Source organism: Carassius gibelio, chromosome A8 (genome assembly GCF_023724105.1).
Source record: "Carassius gibelio isolate Cgi1373 ecotype wild population from Czech Republic chromosome A8, carGib1.2-hapl.c, whole genome shotgun sequence".
NCBI lineage: Eukaryota > Metazoa > Chordata > Actinopteri > Cypriniformes > Cyprinidae > Carassius > Carassius gibelio.
This window is the reverse complement of record NC_068378.1, coordinates 26,140,285-26,163,925: the sequence shown is the minus strand read 5'-3', so window position 1 is coordinate 26,163,925 and position 23,641 is coordinate 26,140,285.

The window sequence follows — 23,641 nt, the reverse complement described above, 5'->3', positions numbered from 1 at the left end:
CTATTTCAATAAATACTGTTTTTTGAACATTCTATTCATCAAAAAGTCCTGAACATAAAATTGTCACTTCGGTTTCCACAAAAATATGAAGAGGACAACTATTTTTAACATTGATGACAATGATAAATGTTTCTTGAGCATCAAATCATTATATTAAAGAGATTTCTGAAGAATCGTGTGACACTGAAGACTGATGCAGAAAATTCAGCTGCGCATCACAGAAATGGTTCTTTGAAATTATAATAATATTTCACAATATTATGGTTTTTACTGGAACTTTGGTCCAATAAATGCCTCGATGAGCAGAAGCAAACAAAATAAATTACAAACAATAATTTTCAACAAAAAATAATTAGTGTATACAACATTATATTTATTCTCTCTATTACACACTTTTGTACAGTCAACCACAGAAATATGCATCCATGCAAAAACACGCTCTCTGATTTTCCTGATTAGTTTTATAGTTTTAAAGTTTAATAGTTTACAAGTTTGATGAAGTCACTAAGTCTAATATGAACAATAGCAAACCGTGACGCTTAAACCACAAGTTATTGAAGAGATTAAGCTCTAATCTGAACCTGTGCCTTCCATGTGAGAACCTCAGCTTCAACAAAAGAAACACTTTTCCAATGCACAACATCAACACAACTAGGACCAAATAGGCTTATGTACTCTACACACACACACACACACACAGAGAGAGACACACACCTTCTCAGTGGTACAATCTGACATTATCCTGCTCGCAGCGGCTGTCCACAAGTGTTGGCTGATCAATAGGTCTTCTTCTGCACCCGTATTGACGACGAAGCATGCTCATTGATCACATCCAGACCCCGAGGCCCTGGCTTCAAAGATAATTGGGCGCAGGGATGGGCCTTCACATGACTGACAGGGGTCCGAGATGTTAATAAACCCCCAGGCTTTGCTTTAACAGTACGTATCATGCAGCCCGGGTCATTATTCGCCGAAAGCGTGTCTTTGTCGTCCCCTGTTAAGATGCTTGCAACAACTTCATCCGTGACTTCTTCTCTGCAAAACAAAGGCGTTATTGATTAGGACTCCTAACGTATGATCGCCACACCGCTCTATTATACCGTGTATTCGGTTCAAATCAAGGTGCTTTTAAACAAGTGTCCAGCAAATGATGAAAAGCCTTAATAACTGAGCGGGGCCATATTGATACCTCGTTATTAAGTAGGCAGACTCCAGCACATTAGGAAGCCATTAGAGGCAATAACAAACACACAACGCTCATTTGTTTCAATGAGCCACAGTGAATATTAGAGATTAATTGACATTGTGAGAAGGTGTTTTCAGGACATTAATATTTCAAAAAGTTTGATGGGATGGATACAAGCACTCTGTGCAAAAATAAACACACAAGTACTCTTTTAAACTGGAAGAAAGAGTTGTGTAACAAAGCTCGGGACAAGAAATGGAACTGAACTAAAACAAACTAGGAATTATTCAAATATTCTGTGTGTAAATCGCATCCAAACGCTCTCAGAACAATAAAGTAATGAGGCCTCAATTGGGTCCCATTGCGCTCATGGGTTCTGAAAACATTAAGAGGCGTTAGATCTGCCTGGACCTGATGTTAAACCTAGAGTTCACTTGGCATCGGGCTGTGTGTGTGTGTGTGTGTGTGTGTTTGTGTGTGTGTGTGGATGAGGCAGTTGGGATACAGAGATGCCGGGGGCGACTGGGCTGCTGATATAGGCCAGTATCCCAGTGCTCGGTGTTCGGATAATTGCACTTGCACGCACACACACACACACACACACACACCCTGGCCCAGTGTGAATTCACAGATGCGGCCCAGTTACAAACACAAACTAGTGATCCACATCGATACAACAGCTAAACACAACAGAATCAGAGGAGCTGGACCCCTAAACACACAACAACCGACATCACAGTGTCAACCCGCATCAACTACACACAAAACACTACTGATAGCCTATCAGTGCACTAGAAACCATATAGAAACCTGCATCAACTACACACAAAACACTACTGATAGCCTATCAGTGCACTAGAAACCATATAGAAACCTGCATCAACTACACACAACAGCATAAACATCCTAGCAACCATCCACAGTATGCTAGAAACAGTCTAGAATTAATAATAATAAAAAAAGAGTTAAGATCTTTGTTTTTTCTTGCAAAGAAACGTTTTACAGATTTACGCACCCTGAGTCAGTAGAGTGCAGTGATTTCATCTAAAGAATAATTAAGAAGTCAACTGGAATAACATGCAACAGTTAAATGTAAATGTAAAAAATAAGAGAAATCTGGTTTTGACTTATCTTTTGATGTCTGTGCCGTTCAAACAAATAAACATCAAACTGGACGCTAATCGGACACTTTCTGTTATCTGACATATTTCGACCCCAACACATCAGATCAGAAAAAAACGAGACGTTCTAATTCCTGGAAATGCGGGGATAAGGAAAAAAGGAAGAGTCGTTCATCAAACCTCTCACTAATTCTTTCTTCTCTCCTGCCTGGGTCTCTTTTGGAGCTGGTCTGAACCTGGAGCACGTCGCTGGGGTAGAGCGCAGAGGATTTTAGGGGGTTTTGGGTGGTACTGCGGGCCCAGGGCATGAATATTCAGAAGAGCTCCATCTCTCAGCTTCTGTAGGTGCGGTCAGAGCTCTCCTCCGTCCCGCAGACCCAGGGGAGAGAGAAGACCGGATGGTGCTTCACAGAGTGAAAAGTTAGATGCTAAACATGAGACAAGGTCAGCAATACGCTGTCATGTCACTGCAAACACACACAGTGGCATACGTGTTCCTTTTTATACCAGATCTATACTTTTGCTCTGTTTCTCACACACAAAACATTCTCTCTCTCTCTCTATCCATCACACACACACACACTCCGATGGGCATTATGCTAATCTCGCCCCTCTGCTCTGTCACTGGTGAGCTGGCTGAGCTGCACGCTGCTCACCGGCTCTGTTCGCCTTAGGGCCCCTGCCGCACGTTTTGACAGAGCATCCCCTGATAGTTGGGATTAGTCCGGCTTCTTTAGATAAACAAGGGGAAGTGGAGGAGAAGAGAAACAGAGAAGGAGGGAGTTTTCTGCTGGAGCCAGATGCTACACGCTTTCAACACAGACAGAACATCCGTGTGCTTACAGTACATGCACATATACACGTGTATCTCCATGTCACCAGCAAACCAGTGAGCATCACTGATGACATCACTGCCAGAATGCAACTAATACAATCAGATATACACAGTTAAAGCAACTAATCAGTGTTTATTTTGTTTTTATATGTTAGGGGTAGGTTCATCCATGCAAAGAAATTACTGCAAATGTTTTTAGACTCTCTGATGACTTGTCAGGCAAAAAAGGGTTGTCTACTTCCCAGTGTTACTAACTCCCCAACCCTAGATGTTTGCAAAAAACATCCTTACATCGTTCTTGGAAAGGTTTATTTTTTAAATGTTTCAGTTGGACGCTCATTCCACGTTTTTTAAGATGTTACCTTGTTTTAGACTGTTCCGAGAACATTCAGAAGTAACGTTTAGAATGTTTCAGTGAATATTCTAAAGTAACATTCCATAATGTTACAAACTGATAAAGTGGAACAGTACCTGAACGTTCGCATAACAATAAAAAAAAAGTTTTTCAGAAATAATATTTTCATAACTTAACGGAACATAAGAAAAACATTGTTAGAAAATATTTTGTTATTTTAAAGAGTAATAATATCCCACAATATTACTGTATTATTTATACATTTTTTGGTAACAGCTGTTTATTGAATTTTCCTCTAGCAATAGTAATATACAACAATTTTTTTTTTGCAAATTTAGAACCCATCCCAACCCTGGTAGACTTAAAAAATAAATACATAAATAAATAATAATAATATATTAATATTTAATTAAAATAGTAATAATACAAATCAATGAATTAATAATAATAATAGATAAATAAATAGAAATATTTTTTTTTTTTTTTTTAGAAAAACTGACACAACATTAAAAGCTGAATGCCATAAATGAACAGTTTTCAGATCCATGTATATGAGAAGTTGAGAGTTCCAAATATTACTGTATTTTTGATCAAATAAATGTAGCATTGGTGAGCAGAAGACTATTCCAGCCCTGACAAAACTGCTGTGACAAAATATTATATGCGACGGTAATTCATCATACAGTCAAGGCCACCTCCAGCACATTCATGAACCGAAAGGCTTGCGTTGGAAATGTGCTTCTGCTGCTGGATTTCCAGATCTACAGACATACTTCACTCCGCACAGGATTCTGCGCATGTCTTTCATATCTCACCCACCGGCAATGTCACCGCATAAGTCAACCTGAGATGGCCCATAAAGAACAATAAGCTTCATTTGCAATGCAGATGCTTGGGGTTTCATCATCTCTGGAAATATGACATATTTTGGGTTCATCCTTAAAGGGTGCGCATGCTGTATCTTGTTAGCAGATGTTGTCATGTGCTTTTGAGATGTCTAATATATATACAGAGCTCCAGTAGCTATCAGTCTAATGAGATATTTATTGTGCTCTTTTATGGACAGCTTTGCATGAGGAAGTGCTGTTTTTATTGGAACATTCCGGCTGGGCATTAATGACACCTTCGCACTCCTATCTGCTTTGAGCAACGTTTGAACCTCCCCATTAAACAGCCGACCTTTGACCCCAGGTTCACCCAGCCGGTGTGCACGTTCCCTCTGCTCCTGTTCTCTCAGCTTTGGCAAAGAGAAAAGGCAGAATAAAGAAAAGGAGTGATTATCCTTTCAGAAGACCTGCCTCATGAAAAGAAGAGAAGAAGATCTTTTATTCAGTAATGTCAGATGCAAGGAGGGGCCGAGGACCGGTGCTGGAATTCAGTCTTTGATGAGTTTAAGAGAGTAAACACTTCACAAGTGTAAATGTCTCTACCTGAAAACTATATAGCACTACTTTATACACTACCGGTCAAAAGTTTGGAATAATTATGATTGTTTAATGTCTCTTCGCCTCACATAAACTGCATTTATTTGCTGAAAATATATCTGTGAAATATATTACAATTTAACAGTTTTCTATTTGAATGCATTGTAAATGTAATTTATCCCTGGGATCAAAGCTGGATTTTTAGCTTCATCACGCCTGTCCTTCAGTGTCACATGATCCTTGAGTAATCATTCTAATAAGCTGATTTGTTGATTACTATTATCATCATTATCATCTGCTAGATCACCAGTGTGAACTTGAGGAGATCTGACTTCATACATCCACTAAAAATCACCCCAAAACAGGGAAAATGGTCAAATTATCATCTTAAGGGTGAACTGGTTTTGACCAATGGAAGACAGGTTTCAGAGGGTACAAGAGGCAGGAGCAGTGTTTGGGAAACCTGTTAGAAAAAATGATATTTTAATAATAATTATTACTGATTGTTATTATAAATTATTACTACTATACTGAAAATGTATGGTTTGGTGCCATATTGACAAAATTACAACTATGGACTCATGAAGTGACAGATGTGATGCCAGTGATGTAACGCTACATTTCTCCAAATCTGTTCTGATGAAGAAACAAACTCATCTACATCTTGGACGTCCTGAGGATTATAATTTTCATTTTTTGCAGGAATTGCCTGAAAACAAGGGAAAAGGCATTAACAAAGTGACATTTTGATGATTTATTAAATAAAAGTTGGTTTGCATGTTAGAGTTTTATGAGAAGAGAAGAGAAGAGAAGAGAAGAGAAGAGAAGAGAAGAGAAGAGAAGAGAAGAGAAGAGAAGAGAAGAGAAGAGAATAGAAGAGAACAGAAGAGAAGAGAAGAGAAGAGAAGGTCTCGGGGGACGTGGGCCATTGAAGGCCCCGAGGTGATGTCAGTCTATTAAACTGATTTCACAGGTTCCCTTAACGAAGCTACTCGCCAGTAAAAGGGCAGGAAGCATCTCGTTTCACTCGTTTTTTTCACTCTTCTCTTCAAGCTGGATGCGTGTGAGACTTATTGAAAGCTCCTGACAAACAGGCGTGAAGGAGGGCAGCTGGTGGGGCAGCCCTCTCAGGACCCCGACATCCCTGCCGGAAACACAGGTGGTATAAAACAGCAGCCGTCAGTTCTTAAAGATTTCGCTTTCTCTCTCTCCATCTAGTTCTGCTCTTCAGCGCTCTCTGAGAAAGCCGATACTGACTGCTGAGATACAGGAATCATACGGTCTCCTCAAGACTTGTTGCACTAACTTCATTGATGTCATTTGTGTCATTTGTGACATCACTGCTGCTGATAAAAGATGTCTTTAGGCATTTTTAAGGACTATTCCCCCTGATAAGCCCTTATGCCTTTTCTTCTGTTGAACACTAAAGAAGATATTTAAAAAAAAAATTGGTAACTAAACAGCTGCTCTTTTACAGCTGCTACCAACGTTTTTTAAAATATAGTCCATTTAGTTCTATGAAAAGCACTAGGATTATTGGTTTGCAGATGCCTCTTATTGTGATTTATTTCAATCTTATGCATCTTGTTTTTCATCTTATTTTGGTCCACTGTGTCATCACTCTGAAATACAACACACGACAGAAGTAAACTGTGTTGTGGATGCTGTTTCACTTAGCAAACAATGTCTTTAAAGAGGCTCCAATTCCCTGTAGATCTTAAACACACACTTTCTGAGCCTCTACAGTTTGTCAATCATAAAAGAACCAAAAACATCTAGCTTATACGGTACATCCCAAAGCATTTCAACTTCTGAGACGGCCCTGCCACGTGTCTATCAAACAGTCCTGATGTAACCTTCGGATCATCTTCATCTTCGCTTCTTTCATTTGTACACAAATCTCAGTTTCCTCTCCTCTCTTGCCAGGTCCCTTCGCTGGGACTCCTCAAGCATATGTGAAAGCAGGTGTTCTGTCTGGTAAATTGAATCCTTCGTTGCACGTCTTAACCACGACATCAGTGCACAGGTGATGCACGCTCACAGGTTCCCATGGCTGATGTTTGTGACCGTGAGCGTTGGAGCCAGAGGCCCTCGGGGGTGTGGGCTAAGGTGAAGCGTTCGTGAAAATAAAGCAGCGACTTCCCTGTGGACCGGTGTGCGTGGCACGCAACACATGGTCACACAATCCTTAAGAATGATTTGCAAACAAGCTTTGTTACTAAAATCTACACCCACACTCTTAAAAGTGCGAAATAAACCAACAGCATCACTGTATCCATGCACAACAGAAATCACCTCTGCACAGCCCATTAAATAGAGGGATGCATTATCCCTTTAAACCCTTTACTGGGTGGATTTCTGTCTTAGTTGGAGGTCGAAAATGTAAATGTCCGATTAGTTAGAGCTGACTGAGGCATTTGTGTCAGTGAGTTCAAATAATCCGGAGCACATCAACGGCACTTCAACGAGTCCACATCCACTGTGACTCCTCACAGATGACAACACAAGCTTGTGATTTGAGCAAATATGCTGCGGCTGCCAACTTACTTAGAAAGAGTGTGTGATGGAGAGAGAGAGGTGTGTGTTTGAGGGGGATCTGGGTTGTGATTGGAGGTGAGTAAAGGGGAAAACTAGAATGATAGATCAAACGATAGAACGAACTAACAATAGATAGATAGATAGATAGATAGATAGATAGATAGATAGATAGATAGATAGATAGATAGATAGATAGATAGATAGATAGATAGATAGATAGATAGATAGATAGATAGATAGATAGATAGATAGATAGAAAGAACTACAGGTCGAACTACAGAACGATAGATAGATAGATAGATAGATAGATAGATAGATAGATAGATAGATAGATAGATAGATAGATAGATAGATAGATAGATAGATAGATAGATAGATAGATAGATAGATAAAACTACAGGTAGAACAACAGAACAATAGATAGATAGATAGATAGATAGATAGATAGATAGATAGATAGATAGATAGATAGATAGATAGATAGATAGATAGATAGATAGATAGATAGATAGATAGATATAATGACAGAATGATAGATAGATAGATAGATAGATAGATAGATAGATAGATAGATAGATAGATAGATAGATAGATAGATAGATAGATAGATAGATAGATAGATAGATAGATAGATAGATAGATAGATAGATAAAACTACAGGTAGAACAACAGAACAATAGATAGATAGATAGATAGATAGATAGATAGATAGATAGATAGATAGATAGATAGATAGATAGATAGATAGATAGATAGATAGATAGATAGATAGATATAATGACAGAATGATAGATAGATAGATAGATAGATAGATAGATAGATAGATAGATAGATAGATATAATGACAGAATGACAGATAGATAGATAGATAGATAGATAGATAGATAGATAGATAGATAGATAGATAGATAGATAGATAGATAGATAGATAGATAGATAGATAGATAGATAGAACTACAGGTCAAACTACAGAACGATAGATAGATAGATAGATAGATAGATAGATAGATAGATAGATAGATAGATAGATAGATAGATAGATAGATAGATAGATAGATAGATAGATGGATAGATAGATAGATAGATAGATAGATGGATGGATGGATGGATGGATGGATGGATGGATGGATGGATGGATGGAACATCCGTCTCTCTATACATTGTTCAATCCATCCATTCATCATAAAGGAGGCTGGAAGCTGTCTAAACTTTCTCAGCTGACCAAGCGCTGAGTTCAGTGTCGTTACAAATATAACTGAGGCTCTATTTTTATCATCAGAGCACTGGGATCATCGAGGGTCTCACATTCCTGCTGCAGATGTTACGGTACATCCTATAAAGCGTGTTCTCTTCTATAGCCACACATCTCCACCGAGATTCGTCAAATCCCCCCTCCTCCTGTCTCCTGACACTCGGGGCACCTCCGACGCTCGCTATGCTAATGCCACCAACAGGCTCCCCCTCGCCCAGCCCTGTTAAAACACCACAAAGACAGCCATTTAGACTTAAAAGACACACATAAACAAGAAAGGAAAGGAGAAATATAAAAGAAGGGGCAAAAAATGAAAGTAGATGAAAAAGGAGGAAGGGGAAGGGAAAATAAAAAGCGCACGCGGCGCTCCGGGGGGAGGGTGGGGTTCGTCTGGCTGGGCGAGAGGAGAGGAAGTCAATTATGCATTCTGAACCCTGGTCGATGTAGCCTCCGGGGACCTGGCTGCACACCTCAGGATCAGTAAATAATTGACAGATAATATTAATTGGCTGTGGATTAGTGAGCAAGTAGAGTATTGTGGCATTAATATTTGATCAGAAGATGATAGGGACTCCTGGCAGGGGCTGGGAGGGGCAGCTGGGCCTGCTTCACTGATTAGGGCCCTGTAAAGGGAAGTGAGGTGGAGACAGACCCCGTCTCATATAGACTACACTGCAAAACATGATGATCTTATTCAGTATTTCTGTCTTGTTTTACTGTACAAATATCTAAGCATTTTTAAATCAAGACTGCAAAATGACTTTAGACAAGAACTCTTGTTTTCTTAAAATTCTTTAAAATGAAATAAGTGTATGCTTAAAACAGGAAACTGTCTTCCAGTTGGGTCAGGAAAGTTAACTTAAATCAAAGTGACCCAAAGTTAGCAGATACATTTTCTTTTTTTAAGCACTTAATTTTGATTAAAGTATCTTGTAGCTGAACTGAACTGGTTTCATAATCGATTAACTTTACACATTTATCGAATTGAAGCTTTAGAGTCGTTTTAGAGCTGCTTTTCATTGATTCTGTTTCTGACTGATTCTTCATTGAGTTTTTCATTGATTCTTTATACTATCAGTAATGTGCTAGTGGTTTGAAAACAAGACTAAATACAGTCATTTTGCTTCTCAAGTAAATGTATCTTGATTTAAGAATGTTTAGATATTTGTACTGGAAAACAAGACCAAAATAATGAGTAATAAATGAGTAATTTTTGCCCCCTTCAGAATCAAAGGGATGGAGAAACAGCACTGAGCATTAACCAGCTCACCTTCCACTGATAGCAAATTGCCGGCTGGATGATTCGAGACGTAGAAAAAGATATCATACTGACTTTCAGACTACTTCTGTTTGTAGTTTCGGCGAGACCGAAGGAGAAACGACGGCCCAAAACGCACGTGAAAGAGACAGTGAGACTAGTGGAAGCCTTCCAGCACAGGGACGGACAGCCAGACGCTGAACTCCTGAAGGCTGATTAAAGCACTGGAAGGAGTGCGTCTGTGAAAACACAATGAGGAAATAGCTTGGAGGGGGTGGGAGACAAAAACACTCCAGCCCCAGTCACAACAATACCAGTCTCTCCTTGCATCTACCATATGCTGTCATTTGTTCAGTCAAATCCCTTGAAAGTGACAGAGATTGCAGGCGGTTGGTGCTTACGGAGGATGTTTCCTCTGCGGTTTGTAGATCTAAAGGTCCCCTAGGCCTTTCACGAAAAGGTTTAAAGATGTCAGCTTCATGACGATCACATCATCCTTTTTAGGCACGCCGAATATGCATAATAATGCATGTTAAGCATGCATGTGTGCTGGCCATGCAAACAAATAAATGTTTCCTCAGTCATGCATAATTACACTAAAAGTCAAAAGGTTTTTATGTTTTTGAAAGAATCTCTTCTGCTCACCAAGACTGCATTTACTTGATGGAAAAATACAGTGAAAACATTACATTTCAATATATTTTAAAATGTAATTTATTCCTGAATTTTCAGTGTCACACGATACTTCAGAAATCAAATGTAAGTTGGTGCTCAATATTTAGTAGTATTATTAATAATAATGATTCATAAAATGAGTAATAAAAATCAATAATTTAATAGATTTGATAGGATTCGTTGATGAATAAAAGTTTAAAAGAACAGCATTTATTTAAAAACACTATAAACGTCTTTACTGACACTTTTGAATTTAATGCATTCTTTCTTAATAAATGTATTATTTATTTATTTTATTTTATTTTACTTACCCCAAACTTATAATGGATTCCACAAAATAATATGAAGCAGCAGAACTTTTGTCAAAATTGACAATAATCAGAAATATTTCTTGAGCAGTAAATCATCATATTTTCATGATTTCTGAAGATCATGTGACACTGAAGACTGGAGGAATGATGCTGAAAATTCTGCTTTGCATTATGGGGATAAATTACATTTTACAATATATTACAAGATAATACAGTTATTTTAATTAACAAAAATATTTAATAATTAAAAAAATATATTTTTACTGCATTCCCTGGGAACTGAACCCGTGACCGTGGCATTGCCACTGTTTGAGCTACAGGAACTGTCTCTATAATGTGGATTAATGTGAACAAGTAATTTTATTCCATCCTTTCTGAATCACTAATCCAAGTTGCTCTTACAGTCTCAGACTTCAGTAGATCTGAACTCTGTGTGACACACGTTGCCTCAGCTGCGTTTCAATTCAAGACATTTAATGGTCTCCTGGATGTCATACGAACTGAGCGACTTTGACATTTATTTGGGACTAACACACAAAGGAAAACACTTGGAATTATGGGACCTGAGCTGGAGCCATGCTTTAAGGAAAGTCAAAAACATAGCCTGAAGCCATAATGAGGATATCCTGAGCTTTATGCACACTACATCCATGACTCAAAAGACAACTTAAAGGCATAGTTCAGAATTCAAGTAACAATGTCAAGTGTGTCAAGGGATATCCAGAATCAATAACAATAGCAGGCAGAGGTCGGGGCAGGCGGCAGAGTGTCACAGGCGGTATATACAATCCAAAGTCAAACACGGAAGGAACAAACACTGGGAAAACACTCAGAAATGCCATACAGAACTAATCAAGACTTCGCAATGTGAGTGTGGAAGAGTGCAACCTTTATAGTGTCACTGATAGGAAACAGGTGTGGTTCAATAATGAGTTCCTAGGCAGGGGTTTGTGGGAAATGTAGTCCAGGGTGTACTGTGTCCTGTGAACGTCTGTGTGGTGAATAAACGGATGTGCAGTGACCGGATCATGACAGAGTTATAGTGACAGTGAGTAAATGACAGAATTCTCATTTAGCGGGTGAACTGTCCCTTTAAGAAGAGTATAAGTGGTTATTAAATACAGATGCATCTGCCCAGTTTGATATTAAACCAGGACATCCCAAACCTCAACAGTGAGTCAAAGCTGAACAGTCATCAGTGGCGATTCTAGGCCAAAACCAGAGATGAGCTAAACAGACCATCTCAAAAGCAAGGCTTTTCCCTTTTTGCATGATACTTCTCTCTGACCCATATCATCATTATTATATGGCCTTGCTTTAATATTCATGCACGTCAACATGCATCAAACTGCTGGTTTACTCTACACAGGTGTCTCTCATTGTGATGACACCTCGAGACACTGTCAATAATCAACAGCTGACGAGCGCAGCAGACCCTCCGTGCCAAGCGCTGATCTCTGAACAGCGAATCCAAATCCCAAAAAAGCTCCTGGTTTTGTGACAGATCTGGAGACAGGCCTCAATTCCCCCGTCTCACGTTGTCGTTCACAAGCCTCCGTCTCTGTCAAGTGCATTGTCAACACAGGAACACATGTTCTATGTTAGGCCGCTGTTTAACAGCGAGGGCACGGTTTGGGAAAGAGCCCAGGGCTCCAGTGACTGCCGAGCTATCCGGGACAAAGGCACACAGGTGGGAATCTAAAGCAGACTGTGTAAGCGCTTTTGGGAAAGTCAAGCCCTGTAATCTCATTGCCTGATTTCATAGAGTTTAACCAGTCATTGTGCAGAAAAGAGGCTGCTGTGTTAATCCTGGACTAGGGGCGCCAGATTTTCAGCTCTGCGATGGGAAACAAGAAACAAAGCACACATTTAGAAACAAGTGAGTGCAACAATTAGTTTGATCAGTTTCAAGTTTATTCTTGGTATGAACATCTCGATCTGATTACTAGAGAAGCTTACTACCAAACAATACAAACTAAAAATAATAATAATAGTAATTTAAAAGGTATTATTGCAAATCAGCTCACAGCTCTGATGTTATATATTGCAGTTCTGAGCTTCTGTCTCACAATTTTCTCAGAATCTGAATTGAAAGATAAAAAAAATCTGCAATTCCCATTTTTATTATTATATTCTTTGGCAGAAACAATTAAAAAAAATGTATATACTATTTTGTAATTCTGAATTATATATCCCTGTTTTCTCAGAATTTAGAGAAAAAATTTGGAATTGTGAGATAAAGTTGCAATTAACTTTTTTTTAAACAATTCTCACAATTCTGAGTTTATATTTTGTAGATCTTAGTTTATATCTAACAATTTTGAGTTTATATCTTGCAACAGAGTTTATATCTCGCAATCTTCTGAGAATTGCAATAAAAAAGAGCTGAAATGTGAGGTATAAAAGAGGGAAAACAAATTGTGAGAAAACGCCAAAATAAAAAAAAGCTTCCATATTTATAACTGGACACCACTAAACACAAATCTAAAAGGGGTCCAAAATGTTTTGAGCAATGATTTAATAAATTCAGATTTTATGATTTGCAAGGTATGCACACTACAAAATATAAGAAAAATATAAATAAAATAAATAAAAAATATATGATATGAAATAATATATAAAATAATATATGAATGAATGAATAAAAAAAAAAACATTTAGGTGTATTTTTGTTTTGTTTTCCAGTTAAAATATCTAAAAACCTTTATAACACGAGGAGCAACGCCATAAAATATTAAAATGTGTTTCCACAGACTGTTATTATATTTTGTCTTATTATCCCAATTTTTATTTTACTTGTTTATTTTTAAAGCCGGAACAGCCAGATAAAATCCACTCATAACATATTGAAAACATGTCTTAATATTTTATTCAGTGTTGCTGCACAAGAAAATCCTTGTTGTTTCAATGATTTCTACATAATTAAAACAATCCTACTAATTAAAATCATACTACGCAGTCGTAAATGCAGGTTAATGCATTTAAATGAGCGTTGCTTGTAACATCATGTTAGAAAGTGGGATAAAAAGTACATTTGGGAGCAACTGTGGAAATTTGTGTGCTTTATCAACATGCACAGTGACTAATGTATAGTTATGAAATCAGTGTCCCTTAAAATCACAGGAGATGCATCAACAGATGTTAAAACCAGAAATAAAAGAGTCTATGTGATATTAACCAGTACAGCATTTCTGATATGTACAATCATTTTCCATAACAAGCTTCCTCAAAGATCTTTTGGTAGATCCTCCTACGGCTTTCCAAGGCCACAGCCGAAGAGACGACAGACCCATCAGTCTGTGCACAAAAAAAACCCCTGAATATAAATGAGAGAAACAAAAACATATTAAACTGTCTTAATGAGACAAGCTAAATGAAGGGAACGGCTCTTTAAAACAACACACTTTGAGCACTTCATACAGCAGCGTTCACCATTAGTGCTCAGGAGTGGAGGACTGACAGCTCATTTCTCTGGAAGCTATGCTTTAACAATCTCACTGATTAATACAGAAAGACCATTCTCTGAAATGGCTTTTTAAAGTCTCAGTTTCCTCTATAATATATCTTACTGCCAAGGATCATTATGAGTCATTTCGGAGCCACTAGAACCCGTTTGAAGTAAACATCATTAGGAAAACGTCTCGTCAAGTCTGATTACAGAGCATCCTTCGATTAAAAGAGGGAGCTAGAACTTGCTCTAAGTTTGAGATTTAGTTATGGATGTAATTACGATAAGCACACAAATATACAGATGCAATAAAATAATAGGATGCATGAAACATAAAGACATAACAATGGTGAATTAGATGGTTGTTGAAATAAATAGGACTGCTTTTTTCCAAGAGGATGAAGAAATACCCGAATCGTATTGCTTTTAGTTAATGGAAAGCCATGATACATGAGTCAACAGATGCAAACTCACAGGAACCCACTTACAACAAACAAAGACCTCAAACTTCAAAAAAAGAACCATGTTACTTTCACCTTTAATAATTTGTCAACTTTTTATTTATTTGTTTTTGCACTGGATGTGGAGCGGGAAGGAAGTGTCTGTATCCTCCTCGAGCCCGTGGATCCTAGAAGGGATGTGATCTTGATCCGGCTTTATCCTTTGAGCTGGAGGACGTGAGGCCGGCAACAGTCCAAACTCCACAAATTGAGACAAGCAGATGACATTTCTGATCCGTCCACGGGACGCTGCGACTGGAGGGACTGTGTGAACCTGTAATCACACCGAAGTTTGTTTGAGTGTCCAGACTTTCTTAAAAGTTAATGACACATTTTCAAAGGTCTGAGTGGTTGGAAGGTCAAAATAGAATAGTGAGGAATGATTTGTGAACAAAACCTCCTTTTTGAACTGAACGATTCAGTTGAACTGATTCGCAAAGTTATCATGAGAAACTATTTTAAGGTGACTCAGCTGACAATCTCCTTTCCGAAGAAAAGATAATGAAGGTTTGGTTAAGAGTGACACAATGAAAGCGAGAAAACTTACATCAATTAAATATACCAAAAAACACTAGTTCATGTAACAATCAAAAACACGGTATAGCATGACATTTAACTACATGAAAATAAATAAAATAGAAATAAATAAATAAATACATACATATATACACAATTAATCAATCAAACGTATTAAATGCCACACAATGTCTGGGAACACTTTTTCTTTGAATTGTCACTTATTTAAATTAAATTAAATTAAATTAAATTAAATTAAATTAAATTAAATTAAATTAAATTAAATTAAATTAAATTAAATTAAATTAAATATAAAAATATTTTTGGGGGGGATTTATGTGTTTCAACTGCAAAAATCTGATTTATCTTTATTAACATTTAACATTAACTAATTAACAATGTAATGCAAATTTGTCAGTCACAAATAAATGAAACAGGTCAGATTTCTGTAATAGTACGTATGTTTTAAATACACAACTGGGTTTACATATTATCATCAACAAATCAAATCTGTTTCAACATTTAAACTAATCGATTATTGCCTGTTCTGACAACTAGCCATATTTTAACATTCATATGTTTAACATTTTGTTAATACTTTTTAAGTGGAAAAACTTAATTGCTTTTTACAATGAACAAATTTATGCAAATTCTAACCATTTGAATAAATGAATTTTGAAAATAGGATCATTTAGATAAAATCAAACAGTTGCAAACAGGTAATATGAGTGCAGAAATATTAACTCTTTCTTTGCTTTATTCATGCATGACTGACAAGTATGCATCACAAGTTTATTCGGTTGTATATGTTAAAACTGTGTCCAAATGGATGGGAATTTTAAATGCTATTCAAATACATCTTAAAATTATACCCAAATAATTCTTGAGTGCAATAAATTATTTGAATGATCATCTCAGTCTACATTCTTCATCACACAATGATGCTCTTGTTGCCAACAAGATCCAGCATTGTAAAAATCCAGCAGACGCTGACTGAACTGAAGTACGTGGGACATCTTCATGAGCGTCGGGAGGATGCTGTCCACACGTGGGCTTTGGGCGCCTGTTTTCCTCTACACACTGCATCATGCGCCTCTGTGTGTTGCACTACATGCTCCCAATGAGCTGGTTTCCAAGCAACCCATGTAACACAGGGAGCGTCGGCTGTTGGCATCTCTGAACTGTGTGGAAACTGTAGGATGAAGAGAAGAAGGAGATGATTAAGTGAAAACTCAAACATGCAGCTGACCGATGCCATGCATTGCTTACTTTCCATTGCACAGAGCACTGGACTTTGTTAAAAACAAGCTAAACATTTCACATGGTGTGTCCCAAGCCATCTCTTTAGACACAAGCAGACTGGAGCTGACAAGCAACGCCGTGTCAATCACACCAGAGGATGTTCTCTCGGCTTGTTTTCTTCCTGCTCTGATCCTCTGGGAGTTTGCACTAACCAGAATGGCCCTGGGCTTCCTTTCAGGGGCTGAGGGCCTGGAGTGCTGCTGCTGTTTTGCAACAGAGACCATGCAAAACCATACAGAGCTGGACCGAATTACCAAGTCAACACTGAAGAGTGCTTCTGTTTGGAGTACGGCTCCAATTCTGGCATTCTGCAGCTCAATCCAATTAACCACAGCACTGATTTAAAAACAAATGCATGCAAAACAAGAGCAAACAAATACAAAGTTAATGTGCAGAAACATTTCATTAAAAGCAATATTAAATGTTAAGTGCAATAAAGCTCAATGAGTAGCAGCTGTCGATCATGAAAAATGTATTTGAACTCGTAAATGCAAATGCTATAACAATGTTTTTAAATGTTCCAGAGTGATCCGTCTGCAAGCTCTGGTTGAGTTCTGTAAGTGTGTTACTGAATCAACAGAACTGCAGTATTTAACCCAGAATAATGCTTTAAAACAGAGATCACACATGTTACAACATTGGCTGCAACAGCAGACTAAATCTCAGCAGACAGGGCAACACTCGGAGCTAATTAACCCATTAGACTCAAACATGTTTCCCAACATGCACTTGAGATCAGTTCCTATCAGAGTTTGCCAGCGGAGAGGCCCTTTGAAACAGAGCCTCTCAACTCTTCTGAAGAGCGTCCCAGACGGTTCCTTTGGTATTTTCTAATAAAAAACAGCAACGCTTCCTCCACATAAACGTCTGTTTGTAAACCACCAGGTTCCCACTTCTTCCTGGTGGTCATTTAAATGAGAGGGTGACCTAAAAAAGAGCCGGCGTGACTCACGGAGACGTGGGAGAGGAACGCATGATGACTAAGATGACTGAACAATATCAACCACAGATGAAAGCGTCTCTGCGTTTTATTCAGACTCCAGCCTGGAACGAAACCCCACCAAACACCTCCGGAGTGAAAAGTCACAAACCACGCAACAGATCTGTGCTTTAAGAGCGTTCCTTAATTGCATTAAAATGACAGAATGTGAGAAATAAGACAACAGAAATGCAATAAAAGTAAGGCTCGGTTCAGCCAAAACTTTCACTCACTTTCACTCATGTTGGTCCAAAGCATTTTGAAGGTTGTTAATGCTGCTTTTTTTCATGCAATAAAAGCCTGGACTGATCAATGGCTGACAAGCTGCTAAAGTGACAAAAATAAAAATAAAAACTTCTGAATATGTGGTAACACATAACATTTGAAGTCACAGTGGAGTGGAAAAGATTCAATGAATAAAAAAACACATTTCATCTTAAATCAGTTAATTGAGAATCAAAATGACTTGAGATATTATATTTCTGCACATATTTATGTACATAAACTGAGTCACCACTGATAAGCTACTACTAAATATTATAGAAACATACATTTTATGTTTAAGTTGCCTTGCAGTGATTTTTATCATAAAAAGCTCCATATAAATAAAATTGAATTTACTTGAAAAATGATATCTTATTTTCTGCAAAAGCAATCAAAATTGTGTATTTTTTCCTCAAAACAAGGAACTTCACTTTGAATTAAGTTTATTTTTCTTGATAATTTTTCTTTTTTAAAGCATTAACTCACTTAACTGTCTTGTCTGAAAGCATAAAAGTCACTTAACTTTGATACATTTTCCATAAAACAAGGATACCTCATATCTTAAGTCATTTTCCTTTCCATTAAAGTTTATCTTGATTTAAGAATTTGAAAAATTTGTACTGGAAAACATGAAAGCACGAGATAACACAGTTTTACGTTCCATGTAATAAATTAGGATTAAGAACAAAATACAGTTAAGCACACAATGATCACTGGTTTTTGGCTGAACTTCTCCTTCAAGAGGCACGATGGCCCTTTTTCTGCAGAAGCTCTAAAGATCCTGACGGTAGTTTTGTTTGTTAGACTATTCAGGTCAGTCTTGCCACAGGCGCCCCCCTTGGGCCTCACTAAACCGTGCTACATCAGGTGGCTTGGCACAGGTTTTTTTTTTGGAGGTACCTGGACTGAACATGACAGTTTCTATAAATGTTTGCAAGAGAAAAAAACCTGACAGGTAAAAAGGGCTTTTGATGGGATAAGGAGGACAGTGAGAAAGGGAGACAGGTGTGCGTATGTGAACTGTGGTGCCAGGCCCCTGGTCACAATCACACAGATTTGCATTCCAGTCTAACAGGATATTGCCCAAAGTCCCCCTGAGGAGCTTAGCCGTCGTGTTGGACCTTAACTCCCAGTGTGCACTACATTGCTCACTCTCTCTCTCTTTCTCTATCTCACACACACACACACACACACACATACACACAAATAGGAACTTTTTCTCTCTCCCCCTCCCTTTTCTTTCTCACAGCTTAATCCCCTCTGTCTCCTTTCTTTCTTTTAGCTCTTTCAGTTTAACTCTGACACTCATCATCTCAGCTGCTCAGCCCTTCGGTTGTCTTCTCATGGTCCCCTCAAACATTTAATTAGCATATTGTTGCACAGCACATCTCTTACGGTTCATTTTAAAAGGAGGCACAAACACAAAAGTATAGAACCTTTTCTAAGTTTTATATGTTCCTGTGGCTCAAGTGGTGGAGCATTGCGTTAGCAGCGCAAGGTTGTGGGTTCGATTCCCCAATGCTATCTCACGACCAATTCGTACGTATTTTACGAGGTGGCTTATTCGTACGAATTTGTACGACCTCACTCATACGATTTTATACGACCCCAGTGACGGTTAGGTTTAGGGGCGGGGTTAGGTGTAGGTCATTCGTACAAATTCATACGAATTGTGCAACTCGAAAAATATGTACAATTTGGCAACAATGGTATGAATTTGTATGAGTGTGGTCGTACGAATTCTTACGACTAAGCCACCTTGTGAAAAATGTACGAATTGTGTGAGATCCGGTTGGATTCCCAGGCCACACATGTTAGGTAAAAAATGTTAGCCTGAATGCACTGTAAGTCGCTTTGGATAAAAGCATCTGTTAAATGCATATATATAATATAAATCTATGTGTTTTGACATGAACTCAAAAAACAACAAAAAAAAAAAAAACAGTTATCCCTGGTGCAGTATCCTTTATGCCAGTACTAATATGCACCTTTAAGGTACAATCATTGGTAAAATAAGGTACAAAAGTGTACCTTTTGAAAAGTTACCTAAATGTATTAAACAGTTAATTTCTTTCTTCGTTTCATAATTTAATTAATTATTATTTTTATTTATTTAATTGCAAAAATATTGTTTGTGTATGTTTCTCAAGAAGTCTTGAGCATGTTCAGCCTGATCTTACAGCAATTCGTACATATTTTATGAGTTGCATGAATTTGTACGAATTACCTACAACTAACCCCACCACTAAATCCACCCATCACTGGGGTGACGTCTAAACAAATGTTAAAAAAACGTACGAGTGAGGTCATACAAATTTGTACGAATTAGCCACCTCGTAAAACACGTATGAATTGTCCGTGAGATAGCATTGGTACGTTTATGACCAGCATGTTTATGCATGCTATATAATGCTACACTTGCTATCAACTAAATGTGCATTTTTTAAAGAAAACAGCAGTGCATGCAAATCAGCAAAATAAATATGCCAAGGTAATGTATTACTATAGGCTTTAGTCAAAGTTCACCTACTGTGTTTGTGTGCATATGAATGAGTGCACCTATAGATCTAGGTTTAGGAAAACAATTCAGTATGAAATCTGATATGAAAATATTATATGCAAATATTATAATGATGACATCGTTGTCAGTTTAACATTCTATCACTGAAAGTCTTTGGGATATTTCCAAAGTTAAATCTTATTATTTATTTTTTTAAGAAAACTTGGAAAATTAAGTGTAAAGTTTACCAAAAACACAAAGCACAGACTGAAATTATATACAACACACAGGTTAAATCTGCATATCAAGTAGTTCGAGCTCAGTTAATTAGGTTTAGAACCAATTTAGCAAACATTTCTAAGGAAAATTTGTATAGCGCTAATATTAGTGCTTTTATATATTCAATTAAATGTTAATCATAGCTATTAAGCTAATAAAAAAGACTGTTGCATTAATGCAAGCAACCACGGTGAACGGAATAAACAAAAAAAGAAAGAAAAAAGAAACTAATAAATATCGTAATCTTATTTCCCTAGTTGATTGATTACATGCAAAATTGCAAAATACAAAGCATTTTTATTTTGTATTAAAAGGTTTCTAAAACTTTGTTTATATATGTGAATGCTGCATTATAAGTAATATTGCACTTTTTGCAAGTCTAATAAATTATAAATCTTAAAAGTGTGTTTTGGATGTTTTCTTTCCATGAAAAAAACATGTTTTATAAAAACCCACTATGGGCTTTAAAAGAGGAAAAACAATACACATGGCATAACGGCCACATTCAGCCTTCCGTCATGAAGGAAACGTGATTCAGAGGCTGCAGTCAAGGTTTTTACGAGTTTTAACTTTACGTATATACCACCTCCCCTGCCACAAACCAGCCCCATGCAGCTAGTTGAGAAACAAAAACTCTCTCTGTCTTATTCTCAAACACACACTAACACACAAACTCACTCTGTCTTTGTCTCAAACACACACACACACACACACAACCCACCCTCTCCCAGAGCATCTGGTCTTGGGTAGGGCAGCATATGTTTTAATTTTGATTGACTCACCTGTCACCTATAACGCCCTCTTCATTGTTACCCCCCCCACCCCACTCTCCCAAACACACAAACACACGTCCCCCCTTTGTGACTCCCCATAAAATACCTCTCAATACCCCCATCTTGCCAAACGCAGACCATTAACCATTTCCTACGAGCTGCTGGTAAGAGGAAGGAAACAGCATGCCAGGCTTTCACACAACACACGGCGCTAGGAAAGTTCTGCGCCCTTGAAGTCCAGCGAGCCGGGGTAAAAGTCACGCTAATTGACGGGCGAGTTTAATTCAAATGAGCCTGTAACTAAAATGGGACTAGAAAGAGAGTGGGGCGTCCTGCGATAGGGCGAAACTTTCTAAACCTTTCAATCGGCCCCGGCGTCAAACCACTTTGATGTGCTCGACGCTTTTCATCAGTTTCCTCTCCACGTATGAAAAAGCCATTTCAAGTACAAAGGCTCGTGAGCACATTTGTAATTTGTCTCCTCTTTCGAGAACAAATGGACGTGGCAAAAACCATTTTCCCTTGTTCTGAGAGAGATCTGAATGAAAGTGCATATGAAAGGTGCGAGGCAGGAGAGAGCAGCGATGAGGACGGGGAGATAGAAAGGGGGGCACGATCTTGGCACGATTTTTCACTCAAGTCAAACCCAATGGAAACCCTTGTCCACGGGCTCTCAGAGAGAGACGGACATAAATGAGAAGGGTAGAGAGGTGAAAAAACAGGGGGCAGATGAGAATAAAGATCTAAATCCTCCACTGTGAAAACTCGGGGAAGTGTATGCACGCGTTGTTTGGCTACTAACCTGGAGTCTTGTAAAATGTGAATGAGGGAGTCCTCGGAGCTTATCATTTCACACCCTTGAGACAGAGGAGATGAGTGTGAATTGAAGGAGGACAGCTCCATCTTGGCCGTCACCACCAGAGAAGAGAAGCCAAGACCACTGACTCCTGGAATAAAAAAGAGGATCAGTCATCAAACCAACACTGAGAGATGCAAGAGTCACGAATACCTACCATAAACCATGCACTAATTTCATTGAGTGGCCCCAGTGTGACAAACGTCTTTACTTGAACCTACAGATATCAATCCCACATATACTTGCTTTTTAAACTTTCTATTTTATTAATTTGATACTTTCAATACAATACCTTGGCTAAAAAAAAAACTAATATCATGACACACCAATATTTCTTAAATGTTATATTTAAATATGCAACTGATGCATCGATCTGAACCATCCGAAGAAATCTGAACATTGATTTCTTCAAAACCAGGTTCAAAACCCAAGGTTTTTTACAAAGTTGATTTTCACCCCAAAACACTGTTAAAAGTCGTAATTTAATATTTAAATTATAATTAATTAAGATTTCACAATGTCTTTAGAAATAAAATGTATAAAATCAAGCAAATGCTATAAGAAAAAAAAAACCTCTGTAAAACAAAAAAAAAACACTTGCAGCTGCAAAAGTGAAGATTTCTCTCTCTTTCTTTGAACTGATTGAAGTTATATATTGTAATTAAAATCAACAGATGCAGACAGATAAAATGCAATCAAATAAAAACTAAAAATGTGTTTTTTGGATGTATTTTTGTTCTTTCCACTAGTTTGGTAGCCTGGTAATACCAGACTCTGCTACTTCACTTTGCTTTGAACTTTCTTCACTTTGCAAATTGAGCGGAAGTAGGAAGTCTGACGTAGTCAGGCTACTAGTTTGGCACACCACTTTATGAAAGTGAAAACACTTTATAAAATCACAAATTGACTACTACATGAAAAAAATACTACATTTTTGCCTGTAGCATCTTGCTTTCAAGTCCAATACAATCCATTCTGGAGATTATCCCTCAAAATCACCGCAAAAAGTCTGCAGATCATGTCAAGGCTTCATTTCTACGACCTTGTTGCTCTTTAAAGCTGTAGTGTGTAATTTCATCAGTGTTTCCCAGATTCATATGCTGAAACATCTATAAACAATGCAAAAATAGTTTTTTTCAGAAACATTGCTCTGTTTGTTTGAACATCATGACACAGCAAGCTGCCTCAACTGATCGCATGTTTAATGGAAACCTGTCTGAAAACAGCCATTATGTTTGCAACTCCAGTCAGCGGCTAAAATTACGTACA